The 20199-nt window shown below is 42.7% G+C and overlaps 1 long non-coding RNA gene across 2 annotated transcripts; it reads left to right on the forward strand.

Moving 5' to 3' along the window:
- The first annotated feature begins 1457 nt into the window (after nucleotides 1–1457).
- Nucleotides 1458–19512, forward strand: LOC139071464 (uncharacterized). Of its 2 annotated transcripts, XR_011521346.1 has the most exons (5): nucleotides 1458–1941; nucleotides 11378–11622; nucleotides 18893–19033; nucleotides 19104–19342; nucleotides 19419–19512. It is a non-coding gene; the product is annotated as an uncharacterized lncRNA (long non-coding RNA). The 2 variants fall into 2 exon arrangements; XR_011521345.1 differs by lacking the exons at nucleotides 1458–1941; nucleotides 11378–11622 and having other exon boundaries at nucleotides 15631–19033.
- Nucleotides 19513–20199: the final 687 nt, after the last annotated feature.

Consider the following 20199-nt stretch of genomic DNA (forward strand, 5'->3'; position numbering starts at 1 on the left):
GAGTTTCTCTCTGAAGTTTCAGACCCTCCAGCCCTTCTTCTAGAGCCGTTTCCTTCTCTTCTAAGATCATACCTGCTGCAGCAATCTCTTCCCTAAAGTCCATCACTTGTGTTTCCAGACTTTGTTTTCCCAGATGCAAATTGTCTAATTCTTCCTGGAGGATTTCGTAAATCCTCCCTTGTTCCATCTCTGATTCTGACTTAGTCATCAGGAAACGTTGCTTCTCTTCCTCCAGACTTCTCTTCTCAACACTCAGAAATTCCAGCTTCTCCTTCAAATCGTTTAGACTTTTGTTGAAATCTTTCTGGATTTCTTCTGCTGTTTCCATAAACTCCATTTTGTCCTCCTGCAGATTTTCTCTCAGAAGTTGAACATCTAGTTTCTCTTTGAGCAGAATCTGTCTCATCTGCTCTGATTCGGTCTGTTTCTGCTCAAACTCAACGATCTGGTTCTGTAGAGTCATTTTCCCAGCGTTTAAACGTTCCCTCTCATCTTGGAGAGTCTGCTTCTCTGCTGTTAACTCCCTTTCTGTTTGTTCCTTAAATTCAATAAACTCTAATTTCTGTCTTTCCAGATCTCTTTTCAGGTTATTAATTTCTTCTGTTGATCTCTCTTTGCTTTCCTGTAAAGCTTTCCATAAATCTCCGACTTCCTCTTTTGTCTCATTGAAGTTTTCGTCCGACTCAAAATTAGCAATTTGAGTTTCTTTAATCTTATTCCACTCATCCTGAATTTCTTGTCCTTGTTTCTGCTGTTCCCTGTCTTCCAGCTCAATCTTTACTCTGTGTTCGTCGAGAAACTGAGTTGAAACTAAATGATCTCTTCCTTCCTGAGAGTTTGTCTTTAGTTCATCAACGTGATTCGTTAGTTTCTTTTGTTGATCCTCAAAGTGACGTTCTCGTTTCTCCAGATCCTGTGTTTTTGTTTCCAGTTTATCTTTTTCCTTCCGGAGACTTTCCCTGATGCAAGCTATCTTTTTCTCAAACGCATCCACCATTTGTTGAAAGTCGCGTTTCTGGTCACCAAAAACTAGTTTTCTGGCTTCCAGATCTCGTAAGTCTCTTTGTAAAAGCTCATTCTTTTGTTCAAATTCAACTTTAAGTATGTCTGAAAATACCTCCATGTTGTCCACGTGTGGTCCACCAGTAGCCATCGTAGGTGTGCTCAGGTCTAAAGCCAGTGTGCAAATGAAGCTGTCTGTGGGTCTGCTGCCCTTTATATAGGCCTGTGTGCGCCTGCTGTGTGTTTGTCCTTTATGACATCATCAAAGGAAGCTGATGCTGGTAGATTCTGTTTCCATGGCCATGATTATTTTTTTTTACTTTGTTGTTATAGTTCTAATTAATTTATTAATTTATTTGTTTATTTATTTATCATTAATCAGGGTGTCCGCGGGGTTTTAAAAAGTATTAAAAAGTGATAAATAAAAATAGTCACATTTAAGGCCATTAAAAGTGTTAAATTTGGTCTCAGAGGTATTATTTTTTCCAAATTAGGTATTATTTTTTTCAGACTATCAGATGTCGTATTCTGAACATCGACATAGAAATATATTCCGAATGAAATGTTTTGAACGATTATAAAAACAAAACAAGCCGATTATTTGCTCCTCCCGCTTGCGCTGCCTTGAGTTACAAATGAAGCGCTCCTCCCAGTGTTGCCAAGTTAACTTTGCGACTTTGACGCTATTTCTAGCAGCTTCTCAGAACCCCTTCTTGACTTTTTAAATCTCAAAAGTACCTGGCGAACACCTCAGAAACATCTCTGGTAACCCTTAGGTACTTTCTGGATAACTGTCGTTGACATTTCCTGCAGGTTAGCTAAACACTCCGCCTGCGCTCCGGACCGTTCTTCAGGACATTAGGAAAGGGAATGATGTAGTGATGTGTCGGTCGCTAAAGAAACAGCTCTCGGAGCCGGCTCCCTGTTGGAGTAACCAGAGTGAGTGACACACACACCGCACCTGCGGACTCCTGAGCCACTAAAAACGGCTAAATGTGCGCGTGCGGCGCGCTAGACACACGTGCAGCTTGCCCCTGATTGCTGTGAGACCGGGTTGGGGGTGGGGGGGTGCAGCTGTGGTTGGGACAATTATTACATTAACTGATGGACTTGTAAATAAATAGTTTATAAATAAGGTAGAAATAAGTTCCTCACGCTGATAAATAATAACTAATCTCCCTAAGGACACAGTGCTAGTGCACTCTCCTACAGCACCTTGACACGACTCAGTAAATGCTATGCAACATTTAGTGAACAGCAATTTGCATGTATTTGTTATAAATGCCGCAGTATAATTCTTGCTGTCAGTATTTGCAAGATATTGGTATTTGGGTCTGTACTGGTTAGACTTAAATGACTTAAACCAAGGTCTATAGCCCTTGGGTCATAAACTATGAGCTGTAAGTATATTGGTCTTTTTATACTGGGAATCAGGAGTTATTTTAGTGATCATCTTGTTTCTTGTTTGTTTTTGCCCTGATTGTGCCCTGAGCAGTTTTATGACTGAATAAAAATAAAAAAAATAAAAATCTACATAAATTGAAAAATCGTCTTAAATAATCGAGATCTCAATTTCAGTCACAATAATCGTGATTATTGTTTTTGCCATAATTGAGCAGCACTACTTTAGCATATCCGGTCACATAATGATGACGTCATATTCAGTGGTCGTTCTGCATCATTTCAGTCCTCGTGGTTAACTGTGAACCACTGAACAGAAGTGCCTGGCTTATTTTCTAAGTAAAATAAATATGTGCAATACGTTGTCAACATCAGTGAGTCTCTAAGTCTATTCTTTTTGTATGTTATATATGTTAAAATATGTGTAAATACGTCGCTGATTAACACTTGCAATTTAGTGTTGTGATGGTTTTAAAAAAATTCTGAAGGTAGTAAAAAAAAGTATTAAAAAGTAGTAAATTTTACTTAAGGATTGCTGTATATACCCTGTTAATAAAACTTAATGCAGCTTTAATTAATGCTGCATTAAGTTTTATTCATTTTAATTAAACAGATTTTCCATCATGTGTTTACCTATTTTAAAAAAAGGGTGTTTAATTATTTACTGTCAATCTGAACATAAAATGATAAATGTTGTATTTTTATTTGTATGACTTTATTTTCAGGACAGATAAAAAAAATTATCTTTTAAAGTAAAAGTTTATAGTAAAAAAACAAAAGCTGAGGGATCCGGTGATGGCGGCCATGCAGAGGTTGAGCGGTACCGGCTAGATATAGACGGACTCACCTCGACACATAGCATTGGCTCTGAAACCCAAGTCCTTGAGAGGGGTTGGACACTCTCCTTAGCTGGAGTTGCTCCGGAAGAGAGGTGGAGGGCTGGGGTTGGCTTTTTGTTAGCCCCGAGACTCTCTGCCTGTGTGTTGGGGTTTACCCCATGGGACGAGAGGGTAGCTTCCCTGCGCCTTCGGGTCGGCGAACGGGTCCTGACTGTTGTTTGTTCTTATGGGCCAAATATCAGTTCAGAGTACCCACCCTTTTTGGAGTCCCTGGGACGAGTGCTAGATAGTGCTCCATCAGGGGACTCCATCGTCCTGCTGGGGGACTTCAATGCTCACGTGGGCAATGACAGCTTGACCTGGAGGGGTGTGATTGGGAGGAACGGCCCACCTGATCTGAACTCGAGTGGTGTTTCCTTATTGGACTTCTGTGCAAGCCGCAGTTTGGCCATGACGAACACCATGTTCGAACATAAGGATGCCCATCGGTACACTTGGTACCAGGGCACGTCCTGGCTCTCATCAGCGCACATTTCCAGTTATGTCTTGTATAATGAGAAAACAATAGCTTAAAATGCACAAACACAAATACTAACCGAAGACGTTAATGGGCAAGCAAGGCTAGTAGGCATGCCACAACTAGCCTGGAGTTAGCCTTGCCTTTTGTTCGCACATCAGCGCTACCCAAAGCTAGCACAGCGTTTTGTCCACACTATAGAACAGTGTAGCACAAACGGAGGTCATATTATTAATTATTATGATAAGTGCTCACTCACTGTTGTCCTGAGGTCCAGTGTGAGCTGGAGTGGCTGTGTCCATGCCACTCTCCCGGCCATTACTCACTGGCCTCTCACCATAAATGGCTTCCATTTCGGCAAACCACTTCCAGTGCCGCCGGTCTGCCCCACTCCTGCTGTGGTGGTCCTTGACGGACCCGTACTCAGCTTTTATTTTTTTTATTTTTTTTGCGGCACTGCTTAGAGGTGCGTTCAAAGCCGTGGGTGGACATTGCCAGTGCCATCCCCTGAAAAATCTTTTCATTCCACACTGAACCGTCCAGTTCGCGCTGGATTCTTTCATCAGTGAGCAAAGAGAGGAAGATTTTAACCTCTTCATTGCTCCAGGGGTTAGAAGATGAGCCCTGAGAGCAGGGAGAAGACATGATGTCGACGCTGGAGAGCACAATCAAAAAATGGATGCTGAAGATTGAGTTTGAGTTTGGTGTGATTCTGTGACATCACTACAAATAACACCGCAGGGCCAATCAGAAGATTTTATTAATGGGGGGGGGGGGGGGGTTACACATCACTTGACCAATCGGGGGAGAGTGGGCGTGTTGGGCCGGGTCGGCCTGAAGCAGACCCCCTCAAGAAGAGGGCTCAAGAAGGGAGATTGGGTTGGAGCGCGTTGCAGAACCAGAGCGCATGCGGGAAGGTTCCTCCCACTGAAGTGAGTGTTTTCCAAACCCTGTCTCTCAGAGAGACTTGTCACTTAGAAAATGTTCCCTGATTATGAAACTTTGGCTGAATAGTGCTTGTTCCTGTCTCCAATGAGGCAACGCATCCAGGAGCCGTCTGAGGAGAATCCCAGAATCTCACATCCTCTTCAGCTCAGGAAACGCCTATGATTACGCACAAGCGTGACTCGTCAACCCGGTCTCACAGTAAGACTGGGTTGGGTCTGTTCAGGTTTACACAGACAATCTTTACATAAAATTGACTTACAGACATAGGCGTCATTTTAACCGGGGACGCCGGGGACATGTCCCCGGCAAAATTTGTGATTGGCAACTGTGTCCCCCCCACTTTCAAAAACGCCTGCTGATGAGTATTTTTGTTTTACCAGCTCAGATCTTATACCAGGGGTCGGCAACCTGTTCCCATCAAAGAGCCATTATTACCCGTTTCCCACGGTAATTTTGGACGGACCTTAATAAGCAGTGACTTAAGTGAAGCAGGCAGGTCGCGCTAGAAAATTTCGTTTAAAAAGACGTCATAAATGTTTTCCCCGTCATTTTTATTTCTAAAATATGAAGTAAAAACTCACAATTTAATTTTCATTCATTTGTCATTAATATGTAGTCTACACCCGTGTGTTAAGTGGACCATCTTCCAGTAAAAGCAAAGCATCCAGCCCACCTCTCCAAATGCGTAAAATGTGCATCAGCCGCTAGTTAGGGGCGCCGCGCGCACCGTCAGCTACGTCAGCCCAGACAAGAGCAGAGCAAATAGAGAAAGAATAGAGGATAATTGTGTCTGGATGTGAACCATCACCTGGCTTCTAGTCCACACTATCAGCATTATTTTAATTGTGTGTGTGTGTGTGTGTGTGTGTGTGTGTGTGTGTGTGTGTGTGTGTGTGTGTGTGTGTGTGTGTGTGTGTGTGTGTGTGTGTGTGTGTGTGTGTGTGTGTTCCAATTCAAACACTGGTCTAACCAACCAAACCAGCGTGTCCAGTAACATATTAATGTTACACTTCATGTAGGCTAGGAACATTTCACCTGCCGTGGCCCGACCGCTTCGGCTCCACATAAACTTTGTGCGTAATCAAATGTCTCTACAGGTGCTTTCTGAGCTGAAGAGGCTATTCTGCCTCAGACTGGATGGTCGTGCGTCTCCATATTAGAGACGGGAACAAGCGCTGTTCAGCCAAAGTTTCATAATTTCATAAAAAGAACATTTTTCCAAGTGACACATCCCTCAGAGAGACCGGGTTTCCAGACCGCTTCAGTGGGAGGAAATCTTATCGCATGCACCGTGGTTCTGCGCTGCGCTGCGAACCCCTCTGCAGATCTTTAGCCCACTGTCCACCGTGGGCACTCCGAGCCGCGCTGAACACAGTGTTCAGTATAAAGCTCTGATGTTCTGATGGGAATCGTTTCTTGATGGATTTAGTTACCTCTGCGATGTGCGTAACGATTAAAGCAGCTCATCTGTGTGCATCAGTGCGCGTCGGGGTAATTCTTTGAAAACAACCAATATCCTTGAGTTTATCCGTCAAAATAAAAGTCAAATGTAAATATCTGAAACCTGCCATTTAACTGTTTTGCCTTCCTGTGAAGATTGTTGCAAAGAGAAACAAACTTGATTAACCCCAGAGCCACAGATATAAAATTAATGCAGTAAAATATAAAGCATTTTATTTAAATATCTGTCGTGTTCGGCTATAATGAAGAATGAAACACCTCAGAAGTTAACCGTGTTTAATGTGTAATAATCCTCCGATACAAACAACAATGGCTTCTCTCTCTCTGTCTGTCTCTGTCCCACGTGCCCCGTACGGTGGCCTGTTAGGCACACATCATGACATCTCCCCCTCACGAAACTAGCATTAATAAAACACCATTAATAGAACACTTTAACACTCAACTCTTCTGGTACTAACCTTATTCTTGAACCGAGCATACCAAAACCTTTTCTTTCTTTTTTTTCGTACGATACATAACTCGGATCTAACACTTATTCAAATAACATTCAGTAAGTCAGAACGATGGCATTCCACAACCTGTTTTTTTTTTTTTTTCTTCTTCTTCTTTTGAACTAATACAGTGTTACTCTCTGTACCTATGAGGGACTCTTATCGGTCTACCCCTGCTGGTCACATGCACTACCTTCCTTGGTGTAGCATGCTGTGGTGGTTCTTCAGTTTTAACCGTTTGTCCTGAATCCAGCACACTTTGGTCACCCGGAACAGCTCGAGGTGGGCTGCTGGGCTGTTTGGCTGGTGTGCCCACTGGTTGCATTTCCTGTGGTGCGGTGTCATCTGGAACAGGTTGTAGGTGTCTCCTGTTTCTGCGTGTTACTGTCCCATTGTCCATTTTCACAATATATGAACGTGGCTGATCGCATTTGCTAAGGACCCTTGCTGAAGTTTTCCACTCCTTTTCTCCATCCAACTTTACTCTGACGTTCTGTCCAGGAAATAACTCAGGTAGAGGTCGAGCTGAGTGATGTCGGTCATGGAAGTACCTGTAGGATGATTTAGTTTGGGTGTCCTTCTGCAGAATGTCTTGTTTATTCTCAGGTTTGCTCCGCATTTTGTCTCTGAGCATTGGTAGCGTTGTTCTAATGTGTCTTCCCGTCATGATCTTTGCTGGGCTCACTCCCGTTGCAGTACTTGGGGTCGCTCTGTAACACATCAGAGCCAAATGTGGGTCTGCTTGCTTTAGGATGCGTTTTGCTGTCTGAACAGCACGTTCTGCAGCACCATTTGCTTGGGGAAAATGTGGGCTTGAGGTTATGTGATTGAATCCATACTCCCCACAGAACTGCTTGAACTCATCTGAAGTGAATTGTGTTGCGTTGTCGCTGACCAACTCCAGTGGTATGCCCCATCGTAGAAACATACTTTTCAATCGGCCAATGACCTGTCTGCTCGTGGTGCTTGGCAGGCGGCCAATTTCGATGTCTCTGGAATAGTAGTCAGTCACAATCAGGTAATTTTGCTTCTCGAACTCACACAGGTCAGCTGCAATCCGCTGCCAGGGTCCATCTGGTAGGGGTGAAGTGAGCAGCGGCTCATGTCTTTGTGAAGGCTTGTTTTGAATGCAGAACTTGCATGTATTTACAACCTGTGCGATATCTTTGCTGATGCGAGGCCACCACACCGACATTTTTGCTCTGGCATCTGCACTGACAACAGTCTCACGGTTTGGGTCGTAGTACACAAGTGCTGGTGCTGACACAAGCATGGCCTTTACCTCTCTGAAAGCTTGTTCTTGTGCATCGTTCCAAATCCATCTGTTGTCTTTCTTGAGCAGCTCAGTGATCGCATGCAGCTTGGATGAGAGATCTGGAATAAACCGGCCCACATAATTGATGAGGCCCAGCACCTGGCGAAGTTCTTCCACATTTGTAGGGCTTGGCATGTTGGTGATGGCCTTGACTTTGTCTCGGTCTGGTCTCATTCCCTCAGCACTGATGATGTGTCCAAAGTATCGTATTTCTGGCTTGGCAAAATGGCACTTTTGCTTGTTCAGTTTAAGCCCACTTGCTTTGATTGTTTTCAGGACTCTGCTCAGACGTTCATTGTGTTCTTCTTTTGATGCTCCAAAAACCAGTATATCATCCATCACTACCACTACTCCATCATGGCTGCTCAGTAGTTCTGACATCAGTCTCTGAAAAATTTCGGGTGCGGACGTAATCCCAAAGGGTAGACGCTTGAAGCAGAACCTTCCCAATGGCGTGATGAAAGTAGTAAGTTTTCTGCTACTCTCTTCCAAAGGGATCTGCCAAAACCCACACGACGCGTCCAATGTTGAGAATATTTTGGCTCCTGCGAGCTTGGGGGCTATATCCTCCAGAGTAGGTAGCATGTACCTTTCACGTTTGACTGCACTGTTTAAACGTTTTAGGTCGACACATATCCTGACTCTTTCCCTGTTCTTCTTTTCAACAGGTACCATCGGGGCACACCAATCAGTGGGTTCTGTGACCTCCTCAATTATTCCACTTTCAAGCATGCGCTTTATCTCAGCTTCAACTTTAGGCAAAAGGGGAAAGGGTACTCTTCTTGGTGTTGTTAGAGAATAGGGATCAGCATTAGCTTTCAGTTCAATTTTCACTGGGTCACATTTGAGCAGACCAACATCCCCAAAAACATCCTCCAACAGTTCTGTGTTTAAGCCGTTGACACGTTTGACTAGACCCATCTTCCTTGCTACGCTCCCACTTAAAAGATTGTGTGCATAGGGTCCAGTGATAACTGTAATCCAAAATTTGTATTTCTGCCCTTTATGCTGGCTTGAGGCCAAGAACTTCCCTGTACAGTGCACCTTTCCTCCTGGGCTTGTGATGTAAGGTGATTTTCTCTGTGCGACCAGGCGGGGGCAGTGTTGTAGCTTGTGAAATTCACTCTGTGACATAACCGTGATGTCGGCTCCGGTGTCTATTTTGAACTCTACGGTGCTGCCGTTCACAGGTAAGTTTATCAGCCACTCTTCATCTCTGCTAAACTGCTCAATGACGTCTTTACCTATGGCTCCCAGGAAAAACTGGTCATCCGTGTCCATTTCTCTGGGCACGGTTGACACTTCTTTCAGTGTTTTTGTAAAACATGCCACTTCAAAATGTCCGACTCTGTTGCACCTTCTGCATCTTTTGTTTCTAGCAGGACATGGCTGCATTTTTCCATGTTGCTTTTTACATCGCGTGCAGCTCGTAGTGCTCCGCTCCCAGTCCTCAGCTCTCCCTCGCTGGCTGTATGCAGCTGCCTTCCTGTCATGAGGCTGCCGTCCGCCTCGGTTAACTGCATCCAACGCACAGTCAGCTCGCATGCTATTGTCTTGCTGTTTTATCTGTTCATTCTGTCTAGCTATTTGGATCGCTTTTTCTAGTGTGAGGTTAGCTTCTAGCTGTAGTTTCTGAGATACCTCGCTGTCTGATATGCCGATCACTATTCTGTCTCTGATTTGTTCGTCTTTCATGCCTCAATTCACAGTACTGAGCCAGTTCGTATAAACTTCTCATGAACGCCTCTACTGATTCGTCCGGCTTCTGGACTCGCTTGTAAAAACACGCCCGGTCATGAATCACATTTCGTTTCGGTACAAAATGGTCACTGAACTTTTGCATTACTTTGGAGTAATCCAGCTTCGAGTTAATTCCGGCTCCTCCCTCTTCATCCTCGTCGTCTCTTTCCTCCTCGCTGTCAGTAAATACGAATGAATCATATATGGCTTCTGCGTCCTTACCCATGGCGTAGAGAAGGGTATTTACTTGAACCTCGCCGCTGTCCTTGTCGAGCTTTGAAGCTATTCTGTAGCGGTCGAAGCGGCGGCGCCATATTGTCCATTCCGCTGGCCGTGAAAAATCAAATTGTTCTGGTGGTCCGAACTTAGCCATGTCTCTTCATGCAGGTATGGATTCGCCCACTTCTGACACCATGTCGTGTTCGGCTATAATGAAGAATGAAACACTTCGGAAGTTAACCGTGTTTAATGTGTAATAATCCTCCGATACAAACAACAATGGCTTCTCTCTCTCTGTCTGTCTCTGTCCCACGTGCCCCGTACGGTGGCCTGTTAGGCACACATCATGACAATATCCATTCTTTATTTTACAAGCACAGAGAGCCGCATCAGATTCAGATCAGCGGGAAGGTTCCTCCGAATGAATTCAGTCGGAGGAATCTTCCTGCATGCGCTCTGGTTCTGCGACGTGCTCCAAGCCCCTCTCCACATCTTCAGCTCGCTGTGTACCTTATGTAGTACACGCTGACAGCGAGCTGCGCTGAGCAGTGTCCAGCTCAGATGTTCAGATGGGAATCATTTCTTGAGTGATTTAGCTACATCTGCGATGTGCGTAGAATAAAAGTTCGTCTGCATGCGTCGGGGTAACTCTTTCTATTCTTTCTCCGTCAAAATAAACGGTCAAATACGGGAACTGTCCGGTCAGCACAGGCCCTGCTTTTAACTGTTTTGTTTTCTTGTGAAAATTGTTGCAAAGAGAAACTTGATTAACACCAGAGCCAGGCGCACTGCGCCGTTCTCTCCGTCACTGTAAATGAGGGAAAAACAAAAGGATCGGATCCTTTTCTGACCTTCCCCACCTACAAAGTTTAATTACAACAATCAAACGTGACAGAGCCCGGATTTGTATTCTGAACAGTCTAAACATGTTTTAATAAGAAACGTATGACAAAAGTGGCATCTGCTCAGTAAAACCACCAACAGGGTGAAAAATATCTAAATATTGTCGGCAGAGACGGGCTACAACTTCTGGATCCACTTTATATAAATCATTTTATTGATTATCTTCTTATGAAAGATAACTTTGACGTACACGAGCGACCGGTACTGGCTGCTGTCACCTGTTGTGAGCAGCGCTCTGCTGTCTGAGGGTAGGCCCCGCCCACAACGCCGCAGCTGCTGTGGCTCCCAGTGTTTTCTTTACTGTGGGAAACGGGTAATAATGGCTCTTTGATGGGAACAGGTTGCCGACCCCTGGTTTAAGTGTTTCAATTTTTTAAATGAATTCGATTAAAAATAAAGGAGCCCGGCCCGGCCCGTGTCCGAGGTAATTACATAGTCATTGGCCCGAAGCTCGGCCCGAGGGCCGTCGGGCTGGGCCGACCCGAGGCCCTAGGGCTTCAGTGCAGGGCTCTACTACAAGTTATGGTATGTGTCATTTCAGATACCATAAAATATTCAACAAAAAATCAAGATGCTAGAGGCTGTATTCTGAGAAGATGGCAAAAGACTACTCCTACATCCCACAGATCCAAACCATGATAGTCAACCAACGTTTGACAAGCAAGAAAGGTCTTCCTCGACGCTACAAGCTAAGGCCTGAGGATCCAAGGCGTTACGGTTTGCTGTCCGTAGTCCCTGCACCATCAACAGAGGAACTTCTACAGCACCTACGGACTCACGGTGATGGTAAAATAAAACATTATCTGCCTTACATCTTCCACACAATAGTCCATTGCTGATTGAGTTTATTTTTTATTTACGGGTAAAACTTTGCCACAGACATAGGTGTTGGTGGAGGCAAGAGAAAACCCAAAACCTTCTTTATTTTTGTTTCCTGTGGTTTTTTTTTGTTTGAAAATAAAGATATATTCTGGGGAAATAAGGACTAATAATTTAAAAATGTATGTAAAATGCTGGAGGTAGACTTAAGTTTTTGTTGTTGTGCAGGAGTTTTAAAATTTATGGTATTTTTACAAATGCAACACAGAGTTATGCTTTAGAACACTTTATTAGAGCATCAAACAAAAATAAATAAAAAACTAACTTATGTAAAACATCAAAATACATACATTTATTTACAATCGTCTTGGAATAAAACCAGTGTAGCTACCATTGGGGTCAGGGAATTTTTCCCTTATCCTCCAGACAACGCAGCTTGGGATTACTACTCTGCGCCCTCCACCAAGTTTTCCATGCTGTCATGCTACAAACTGTCTGTAAGCTGCATGGCGGAAATGTCTGTTGTCCTCACCGGGGTCCGGGTCATCATAAACTGCTCGAAACTCATTCCACAATGTTCTGGCCAGGCGAAGAACACCATTTTGCAGAATAAACTCCTCCATGTGTGGTATAGTTGAAATACATGTCTGGGGAGGCTGTTGGCAGCATTTCTTTTCCAAATCAGTTGGCATATCTCTGCAGTGGGAGCATACACACCATGAAGGTTGATTGGGTGTTGGAGGTGTTGTGGCAGGTGGACCAGAGAGGGCAAGTACATCAAAGAGAACACCAGTGTCTGTCCAGCACCATGGTAAGGACATCAATAGCCTGCTGAGGGTTTAGGTTCTGTATGTGTTGCTACAAAAGTGGAAAGAGATGCTACAGCAACAGATTTTAGGATCATTTAGTGTAATTTTGTTATGCTTACACGTTCAAAGTCTATTTGCTCTCTCTCAAGAGAGAGAGAGAGAGAGATCTTCATCTCCAAGGTCCACAGCTGAGTGTCTCGCACTTCTTCGGCCTCTAGACACACCACGGCCTCTAGACACACCACGGCCTCTGGATGCACCACGGCTTTGAGATGATGGTGGGCATCTCCTTTTTGCACCACGTCTTGAGGATGCAATAGGAGGTTCAAACTCTTCCTCAGAGGATTCCTCAATCACTGAACTCTAATTTGTATTAGAATAAAAAAAATTATACTAATATAAAAAGTACTCTTGCATATTAATCAATTTTGACACAGATCAGGTTTACATCTAGTCAAAAATTTGGGCTAAACCAACAATAAACAGAAACCCTATGAAAACAACCATGATTATAGGAGGACTACACAGAATGCAGTGTTTATTCATGATTTCCACATAAATTATATGCTTTGATATATTCATCCCATCTTGAATGGCAAAGCAATTAAAAATAAGCTAATTACTCGTAATCAAATGCTAACAATTTGATAGGATTAATTTTATTTACAATATAGATTGCCAACTGTTACTGGTATTTTAAAATATAAATATATTTATAGATATTCTTCATAAAATGCCTTTTGTAAACAGTAAGTGTTTAATGTGCTGGTTAAAAACAACTTTCTTACCTCAGATAACTCCATTGCTAACACTAGCTCAGCTCTTATGAAGAAGCTAATGCTCCGATGTTGACTCGGCTTTTCCTGCGCATGCACATTAGGAGGCGTGGCTTTCGGCTCTTTCAGGAAGGGCGGGGGAGTGAGCAACAGCCTTTCGAATTTAAAAATCTCCTCCTCACCCTGACGGCGTCATCCTGCGGACTGTGCCTTTAAAGTAAATTTCTGGGTGTAATCCTTGATCACAAATTATGTTGGAAACCTCACATAAAATATTCTAAAGGAAAGGTAGCACGGAGTATTGGGGTGTTGGGGAAAGTAAGACATTTTGTGAATCAAAAGGCGTTGTATACACTGTACTGCACACTGATAGTACCATACCTAACTTACTGTGTTGAAATGTGGAGAAACATCTATAAAACCACCCTATATGCACTTTGTACGTTACAAACACGAGCCATAAGGTTGGTCAGTCATGTGGGATATGATAAACACAAAAATAGCTTGTTTATAAAATTACAAACCTTAAAGTTCAAAGATTTGATTGAACTGAGGACTGCATTATTTATGTACAAAGTAAATAAAAAAAATACTGCCTGAAAATATTCAAAAACTGTTTGCAGAAAGACAAGGTGGATATAAGCTGAGAAGGGAATTAAATTTGAAGCAGAATTATGCTCGAACAAAATAGAAAAGTATGTGTATTTCAATTAGTGGAGTTATTTTAGTTATGTAAAAACATGTACTTTCACTCAGCTTTTATTTGAGGTAGTTTAGTCCTCGTAATGGACAAGACGTTCTGTGAATTTGGGAATATTTGCTCTTGACTGCCTAAGGGAAACAGAATATTTCAGGGAGCATAATTCCCCACGACACCCGTTTCACGTGGATCACGGAGCGCGCCGCTCGATGTAAACAAACTGGCTGCCGCTACCAGCTTACATGGATATGGAGCGATCACTGGCTGATCATTAACTACGGCTGGTGAAGGAGTGTTGGTGAGCCGGGGACTCGCTGGAGATCAAGTAAACAATGCTGACTTATCCACCAGCTAATCGTGGCTCACGGCTGGTGTGGTGGAGATCGGCGTCACGAGCCACCAAGCTACTCGTTGGCCATGGCTAGAGCCGGGGAGACGCTGTGTGTAAACTCCCACGGACAGGGGCGTAGCACCAAATTCTGGGCCCTAGGTACAAGTCTTCTAGGTGGGCCCCCATGCTCAATTACTCAATATCTCTCTTACACATTTTTTGTCATGCTATAAGACAAGATAATAAATATGATCCTAGTTTAACCTCTATGTTGAGCAAATACAAATGCCAGCATAATAAAAGTGAAATGCCCAGACTTCACATATAATTATTTTTATTTGCCAACAATGTGTTCAAACAAAAATCCTGGAATTTATTTTCCAGTAAATGCCCACTGGCGGGTCTTCATGTTAGCAAAATCACTTATGAGATCTTTAAAGTCCAGTTCTTTGGCTAATTGGCTTTCAACAGAAAGAAGAGCTAGGCTGTTCGGTCTATCCTGGGACATTGTTGATCTCAAATAATTTTTCACCAGTTTCAGTTTGCTAAAAGCTCGTTCACCCCCAGCAACAGTCACAGGTAGTGTGCAAAATATCCTCAGTCCAATACAAACTTCTCCAGAAGTGCTCTGTAATTGCATCCTGTAGATGGCATTAAGCAGCTCAAGAGGAGACCGAATGTGTGGAAATGTGGCACCATATATTGTTCTCAGGTGTAGCATCTCATTCTCAAATTCAGCTGTGAGATCCTTGTAATATTTTCTCATCAGTGCCTGGCATGATATCTTCATCTGCTCTTCATGTCATGTCTGTCATGGTTCATGATGTTAAGCTTTGCTGATATATATTGATATATTAAATACATATGACATGAAATAAACCAGGTTCTCTCTGTGAATGTAATGTACTCTAAATTTTATAATCGCTGCATTATCAGCCAAATTATAAGATTGTCCGTTTTCAAGATCAAATATAAAGAAATTTAAAATAGGCTTAAAATATCTAACCAAGTCAATAACAATCCTCTAACACCAGTGTCATCATGCTATACGAAAAACAGTGGCAGCTTCTCATTCCTGAGATTACCACGAATCCATCGATACCAAGTTTGTCCTGGTCCAAGACTGGGAAGGAGCTGAAATATCCACACAGAGTGAACCTGTTTTTACTGCAAGGTCCGCGAATTAATTGGCGGCGGCCGCCCGCGATAATAATTCTGGTTAATATATATATATTAATTAGTGTTTTCACTGACAACACTAATTAATTTATATTTGATCTTGATCAGAGCCGGATTAAATAAATGGACTACACTAGGCAGGCTGCATTTTTAGGCCCCCCCCCCCCCCCTCCCCCTCCATCGATGTTATGTAATGAATTGAAATCTGAAACTTACAAAATTTACTTATAAAAGTTCATTCACATTTTACATTGCCTAGTTTTTGGTTACAAATTGGTTGTTTGTATGCCAAAATAAGTCATGTGTTGTAGGCTGTTGCCTCTGCTGAATCAGAAATTCTGTCAATTTTCTGAGTGTGAACTTATTGTTTTGCTATTTGAACATTAATAAAATTATTTGACAAATAATTAATAAAACCAGCAACACTTACCAAGGAAACCATTTAGCATTATCTACTCCGGGATAATCTTCAGCCTTCCAGCATCACATGGCCTCAGTCACAGCAGAAACACGCCTAAAGAAATGTTCCTTGGTTAAGCTTCAGTCTATGTCTCCAGATTTCCTCTGTGATGCAGAAGAATATCCAATATTTTGAGAGGGATAGTTTAGTGCAAAGTACTCATCAGTTTGGTACCACTTTGCAGGATCAGATGGGTAGCTAGTTGTTAATACCCTGTCTGGGTCTAGAGGCTCCTATAAGACTATATTGGGCTCACTTCTGGCTGGCTGCTGTTCTTCCAGTTTGTCCTTCTGTGAAGGCGCTGATGTTGATGGCGTTGGCGCTACATCGTCTTCCGCCGCATCTTCCACTGCGTCTTCGGGTTGTGTCTCCTCCGGGTCTTGCTCGGGCCCGGCCTCTGGCTCTGCTGACTCGAGCATGTTCACAGCTGTCGGACGGCTGCCCGAGCAGCCCGACAGAAACTTCTGTAAGGCCCCCCGCTGTCTCTTCTTTAGTTCCTCTTCATTTTTTTTTTTTTTTTGCGTTTTGCCGCACCCGAAAGCATCGTGAAAGTTAGCCTACTCAAAAACACCTGCTAGCTTTGTTGTGTCCCGCTCTGACTCTGACCGCTTCTCTGACGTCCTTCATTGGGTGGCGCCTTAACCCTCTGGGGTCCAGGGTGTAATTTGCCGTCAGTTTTCCTTTGTATTTCCAAAATAAAAACCATAACCACTACCTTATGTGGTATCAATCTTTTCAGCACAACCTGGACTTTATGAATCTATGCTTATTTTTTATATTTGGACATAAAGGGGTTGCATATTAGACCTTAAATCACTCAAAAACATAAAATCTGAATAGGAAAAAAGTTGTTTATTTTACTGTGAAACCAACAAACATTCATGACTAATGTTTTTTATCATTTAGACTGGTAATCTAGACTGTACATTTATAAAAAATATGACTAAATATAGCAAATAACTAATTTAAAAAAATTATTAGCTCTCTGGGATCCAGAGTGTAAATCACCGTTTTTGACTCATTTTGGTTTGTCTTTTGTATTTTCTAATAAAAACAATAAATATTGCCTTATGGGGTATCATTAATTTCAGGACAGCCTGGACTATCTGAATTTATACTTATTTATTAATTTGGCAATAATATACATGGATTTTGGAGAGAGAAGAGTGGCTCCGTCTCACGCCGAGATCTGACAGCTGCGCGGCGCCGCCCACTCCTCTTGTTGGATCTCTGAGGAGCTGGATCTCTTCCTTCATCCTCTACCTCATCATGACCCAACTCTTCTATGAGGAAGGATGGATTTGCCACATCGTCATCAACATCCTCGCTATTTGCCTCAGACTCCGGCTGCGAGTCTCCGTCCACTTCCTCTGCTTCCAGTTCTAAAAACAGCCGTACTATCTGACCTGCCTGGTGGACATTTATCCTTCTCATCATCCTTTATATAAGCCTAGTAAAAGCCTACTAAACTGCAGCGACAATATATCTGTCCGGATCGCTCCAAAATACAAAGTTTACCATCAATATCTGTCTAATTGTTTGTTGTTACTCCGTTCGCGCCACTACTTTCCCTGCGAAGCGGCTCCTTTTTGCGCACATCTCGTTACTCGTGCAGCCTTCCTTTCTCTCTCTCAGCTACATAATACTTTTTGTCAGCTGAATATGTGAGACTTCCACCAACAGCAAAAGGATCTCGTGTTTTTGTGGGTTTTTTATGTTCACAAGCACGTTCCCTCTCACAGATTACTAAACCGCTGTTTGGACAAGTTATCAGATTGTCTAAAAATAGGTCATTTTTTAGTTTAGTATAACTCCGCTTTTACGTTGCCTATTAACAAAATTTAAAAACTGGGGTGTAGTTTATAATCTCCTTTTTAAAGCCGAATTGAAACCGAAACTCAGGGAGGCGGAGTCTTGCTGCTACAGCGTCCCAAATCAGACCTGTTCAAAAGACGTGTATACTTGTCCGTGGACCCCAGAGGTGTGACGTAGCCAATGAAACGGTCTATGGTTAAGATAAACATTGTCACTATTTTTAGTTAATTGATAAATTATTTAAACAAATTGTAGATTGGAGTCCTAGCTACAAATTCTATCATAGGACATTTGTACATTTAATTATTTATTTATTTATTTATAATTTTGTTCCTCTGTCTGGGCCCCATCCAGCCAATCAGGCCCTAGGCACGTGCCTACTTTGCCTTTGCGTTAATCCGGCTCTGATCTTGATGGTGAAACTAAAGGCGTTTAACACTGAACACCTAACATGATTGCAGCTTCTGAGAGCTAGCTAATATCAGCTAAAACTGTGTTCTGCTGCTGCTCACCGTCCTTCTACTTGCTTCTGTTCAATTAACCTTTTCTCCTTCTTTTCTTTTCTTTTCTGGAAGCCAGATTTCCCTTTCTTGGGAAAAGACATGACTGACTCTCCTGCCTCCAGCTCTGGCTGTCGGCATCTGCGATGTCTCATAGCTGTACATGCGGCCGTGCAGCCCCTGGCTGCGGGTGTGGACTAAACCACTTTGCACATTTTTAAGGGGTGATAGATGCCTCAGAGATTATTCAGTTATTATTTTTAAGACGAAATTCTGTTTCTTAACCTCTTTATCCAGGTAAAGGGAAGTTTATTAAGACATTAAGTAAGTTGGGGGGAAAAAACAACAACAATAAAACATTTTTATTCAAAGCTGTCTCAGGGCCCCTCCCTGCAGTGGGCCCTGGGTAAACGGTACCCTTTCCCCCCCCAGTCCGACGCCCCTGCCCACGGATTACCAGCAAAAGGAGGCCCAAGTCTAAAGGTAACGTTTGAGAAGAAGCCCTGTGTCAGAGCGTCTCTGTAACGCGTGGAGAACTACGTCGCTCTTAGTAAAGTGTTAAGTAAACAACGCTGATTTAGCCACTGGCTAATGGACGAGCGTGTTGGGCCAGACGGCAGGCTGCAAGTCTTTTCCATACTAAAAACCTTATATTGTGTATATTCAGGATAGAGTCATCAGATGACACATGGTCACCAAACAGAGAAACAGAAGTTGATTCATCTTCAGAGGAGGACGAAACCATCGAGATGGACAGCGGTACTGATGACAGCGGTGATGAGGACTACACACCTTATATACACATAAGGTAATTCCTTTCGTTTAACATTCTATAAAACTGCAATAGCGCATAGTTAATAAATAGCTTTTGTTCACAGGACTGGAGCAGCATTACAAAAAACATTACAACTTGAGACTCTGCAAGAAACTAACATAGAGGATACAGTTCATGACTGTAATATCCCAGAAGCAACTGACCGACGTTTGACAAGCAAGAAAGGTCTTCCTCGATGCTACAAGCTAAGGCCTGAGGATCCAAGGCGTTATGGTTTGCTGTCCGGAGTCCCTGCACCATCAACAGAGGAACTTCTACAACACCTACGGACTTGCGGTGATGGTAAAATAAAACATTATGTGCCTTACATCTTCCACACAATAGTCCATTGCTGATTGAGTTTATTTTTTATTTACAGGTAAAACTTTGCCACAGACCTAGGTGTTGGGGGAGGCAAGAGAAAACCCAAAACCTTCTTTATTTTTGTTTCCTGTTTTTTTTTTGTTTTTTTGTTTTTTTTTTTTAAATAAAGATATATTTTGGGGAAATAAGGACTAATAATTTAAAAATTTATGTAAAATGTTGGAGGTAGACATAATGTTTTATTGTTGTGCAGGAGTTTTAAAATTTATGGTATTTTTACAAATGCAACACAGAGTTGAGCTTTAGACCACTTTATTAGAGCATCAAACAAAAATATATAAAAACAAACTTATGTAAAATATCAAATATATACATTTATTTACAATCGTCTTGGAATAAAACCAGTGTAGTTACCATTGGGGTCAGGGAATTTTGCAGAATAAACTCCTCCATGTGTGGTACAGTTGAAATACATGTCTGGGGAGGCTGTTGGCAGCATTTCTTTTCCAAATCAGTTGGCATATCTCTGCAGTGAGAGCATACACACCATGAAGGTTGATTGGGTGTTGGAGGTGTTGTGGCAGGTGGACCAGAGAGGGCAAGTACATCAAAGAGAACACCAGTGTCTGTCCAGCACCATGGTAAGGACGTCAATAGCCTGCTGAGGGTTCAGGTTCTGTATGTGTTGCTACAAAAGTGGAAAGAGATGCTACAGCAACAGTTATGCTTACACGTTCAAAGTCAATTCTCTCGGAACAAAGATTCCGAACTCGAGAGAGATCTTCATCTCCAAGGTCCACAGCTGAGTGTCTCACACTTCTTCGGCCTCTGGATGC

Source organism: Nothobranchius furzeri, chromosome 1, assembly GCF_043380555.1.
Source record: "Nothobranchius furzeri strain GRZ-AD chromosome 1, NfurGRZ-RIMD1, whole genome shotgun sequence".
Lineage (NCBI taxonomy): Eukaryota > Metazoa > Chordata > Actinopteri > Cyprinodontiformes > Nothobranchiidae > Nothobranchius > Nothobranchius furzeri.